This window comes from Mytilus trossulus, chromosome 6 (assembly GCF_036588685.1).
Source record: "Mytilus trossulus isolate FHL-02 chromosome 6, PNRI_Mtr1.1.1.hap1, whole genome shotgun sequence".
In the NCBI taxonomy this organism is placed as follows: Eukaryota; Metazoa; Mollusca; class Bivalvia; order Mytilida; family Mytilidae; genus Mytilus; species Mytilus trossulus.
In genome coordinates this window covers 28,257,212-28,261,136 of record NC_086378.1, presented here as the reverse complement: position 1 = coordinate 28,261,136, position 3,925 = coordinate 28,257,212, and positions in this window count along the sequence as shown.

Sequence of the window (3,925 nt, the reverse complement as noted above, 5' to 3'; positions counted from 1 at the left end):
TCATGTGTTACTTTATTTTTTTTTATCAATAAAATTGAGAATGGAAATGGGGAATGTGTTAAAGAGACAACAATCTTACCAAATAAATAACAACAACAGCAGAAGGTCACCAACAGGTCTTCAATGTAGCGAGAAATTCCCGCACCCGGAGGCGTCCTTCAGCTGGCCCCTAAACAAATATATACTAGTTCAGTGATAATGAACGCCATACTTATTTCCAAATTGTACACAAGAAACTAAAATTAAAATAATACAAGACTAACAAAGGCCAGAGGCTCCTGACTTTGGACAGGCGCAAAAATGCGGTTATATCAAAGTCTATATCAAATGAAGCCAAAAGAAAAGTTTAGGAAACATGCACTGAATGCTGACAAACATAGCATGCCCACAACAATAAAAATAATTACAAATTGATTTGCTATATATAAACATGGGTAAACTACAACGGTCTTCTTAATTTACATCCACATAAATGAGAAATATTGTGAGAATATTATTTTTTATAACAAATGGCAAAAAACTCAAAAGCTTAAACATATCAAACGAAAGGATAACAACTTCATATTCCTGACTTGGTTAAGGCATTTTCCTATGAAGAAAGTGGTGGATAAAACCTGGTTTTATAGCTAGCTAAACCTCTCACTTTTATGACAGGCACATACAATTTTTTTATTTTGAAAATGATGTGTGAATAAAACAAACAGACATTAAAGGTAAAATTCAAAATAGGGATACAGCAGTCAACATTGTGTTATTATCTTAATCACTATAAAAACAAACAAAAATGTAACAAAGAAACACAAGAGGTCATACAGACAAAGCACATAAGCAAAACTAAAAGACAAATATACAAACATTTACCATAGAACAAAAGGTTTCCTCCTTTTCGTGTGTACCGTAACTGAGATGTAAAGATGCTCTCTACAGCATTATCTTCCTGGTCCTGGTTAACTGTTACATGGATATTGTGAAGAATGCTGTCTGCAGCGTGAACCTTCCTTTTATAAGTAAGATGTGACTTTGATGTGGTATATAATACCTTCTGTTGCATGTACCTTCCTTTTATTGGTGTATTATTACTTGTCTTATAAAAACAAGCACCTTTTTACCCTCCTGTTGCTTGTGTAGTATGACTTGACTGTTATATAGAAAGTCAGATGTCCTGGATGAAAACAAACTGTCAAGGGGAGAAAAATAAACCTAACAAAATAAAATGCTTTGAATTAACAGAACACATGAAATATAAATACCGCATTCCTGACTTTATAAAGACTTTTTCCAAAGAAAAGAGAGAAGGGTGGATAATTCGGAGTTCGATATTTTTGTGATTTCACTTTTGTTCCAGATGGATAGTGAAACACATATGAAAAAATAACTTACAATTTTATAGCAAATTTTCGAAAAACGACCAGAAGACAAATAACAGTCTGCAAAACGCAGCATGCAAAATTAAAGACTAAACAACACAAACCCAAACAAACCTAGCTTTCGCCTTTGAATGTATTTTCATATTTGGGGTATCTTTTGACTTGGTTGGCTTGTTCTACAGTCATCCTGCTTATGGTTAGTTCCTGTTACTGTTCTATATCATGGAAGTGCCACCCTGAAGATGGCTCCTGCTGTTCAAAGTGTACTTTAACTTTGCTTTTGTTTGCTGTTAAGATTAGTTTTTGTTTCTGGTAATATATGACGTGGCTGCAGTACTGTGTGCCCAATAGGGAAGATTAGTTTCTGTTTCTAGTGTCATATGACTTGGCTGCAGTACTGTGTGCCCAATAAGGAAGATTAGTTTCTGTTGCTAGTGTCATAAGACTTGGCTGTAGTATAGTGTGTTCCATAAGGAAGATTCCTCTCTATTTCCAGTCTCATAAGACTTGGCTGTAGTATAGTGTTTTCCATAAGGAAGATTCCTCTCTATTTCCAGTGTCATACGACTTAGCTGTAGTATAGTGTGAACCGTAAGGAAGATTCCTCTCTATTTCTAGTGTCATATAACTTGGCTGTTATATAGTGTGTCCTGTGTGGACGATTCAGTTGTGTTTCTGGTGTCATCTGTCTTGGTTGTAGTATAATGTATCACTTGAAGAAGATTCGTTTCTCTTTCTAATGATATGACTTGGTTGTAGAAAAGTGAGTCCCATAAGGATGGTTCCTTTTCGTTTCTAGTATCATCATTTATGTTTAGTCATCTGACTTGGCTGTAGTATAATGTGTACCATGAGGAAGATTCGTTTCTGTTTCTAATATCTGACTGGGCTGTTGTATGGTGGGTTCGCTGATGAAGATTCCTGCCTGTTTCTAGTGTTATATGACTCGACTGTAATATAGTGTGTCCAATGGGAAAGATTCGTTTCGGTTTTTAATGTATTATTGCTTGGCTGTAGTATAGTGGTCCCCTGGTGAACATTCCTTTCTGATTCTAGTGTCATTAGACTTGGTTGTAATATAGTATGTCCCATGTGGACGATTCATTTATGATTCTAGAGTCATCAGAGTTGGCTGTAGTACGGTATAGTTTGTCGCATGAAGAAGATTGCTTTCTGTTTCTAGAACTATTATACATGTATTGTGTTCCTTGAGGAAGATTCACTTTTGTGTCTAGTGTCAAATATGGTGTCCAATGTGGAAGATTCGTTTCTGTTTCTAGTCTTATATGACTTGTCTGTAGTATAGGGTGTACCCTGATGAAGATTTACATCTGTTTCTAGTGTCTTATGACTCGGCTGTAGTATAGTGTGTCCCATGAGGAAGATTTATTTCTGTTTGTAGAGTCATCAGAGTTGGCTATAGTAAAGTGTGTCGCATGACGACGATCTGTTTCTAGTGTCATGTGACATGGCTGTCATATATTGTTCCCTGAAGAAGATTTCCATCAGTTTCTAGTGTTGAATTACTTGTAGTATATTGTGTTCTTTGAGGAAGTTTCATTTCTGTTTCAAGTGTCATATGAATTGACTGTAATATAGTAATCCCTGAGGAAGATATCTAGTATATTGTGTTTTTTTAGGTAGATTCTTTTCTGTTTTTAGTTTCATAAAATTTGGCTGTAATATAGAGTACCCTGAAGATGATTTCCATCTGTTTGTAGTGTTGAATGATTTCTAATTTATTGTGTTCTTTGAGGAAGATTCCGTTCTATTTCTATTGTCATATGACTTGGCTGTAATATAGTGTTCCCCGAGAAAGATTTCCATCAGTTTCTAGTTTTGAATGACTTGTAGTATATTGTTTTCTTTGAGGAAGATTCCGTTCTGTTTCTAGTGTCATATGACTTGGTTGTAATATAGTGTTCCCTGAAGATGATTTCCATCTGTTTCTAGTGTCATATGACTTGGCTTTAATATAATGTTCCCTGATGAAGATTTCCATCTGTTTCTAGTGTCATATGACTTGGCTGTTATAAAGTGTTCACTGAGAAAGATTTCCATCTGTTTCTAGTGTCATATGACTTGGCTGTTATAAAGTGTTCACTGAGAAAGATTTCCATCTGTTTCTAGTTTCATATAATGTGGCTGTAGTTAAGTGTTCCCTGAGGAAGATTTCAATTTGTTAGTAGTTTTGAATGATTTATAGTATATTGTGTTATTTGATGTACATTCCGTTCTGTTTCTAGTGGCATATGACTTGACTGTAATATAGTGTTCCCTGAAGATGATTTCCATCTGTTTCTAGTGTTGAATTACTTGTCGCGTCTGGCGTATAAAATTATAATCCTGGTACTTTTGATAACTATTGTAATATTTTGTTTTCTTTGAGAAAGATTCCGTTCTGTTTCTAGTGTCATATGACTTGGTTGTAATATAGTGTTCCCTGAGAAAGATTTCCATCAGTTTCTAGTTTTGAATGACTTGTAGTATATTGTTTTCTTTGAGGAATATTTCTATCTGTTTGTAGAGTTGAATGACTTGTAATATATATTTTGTTC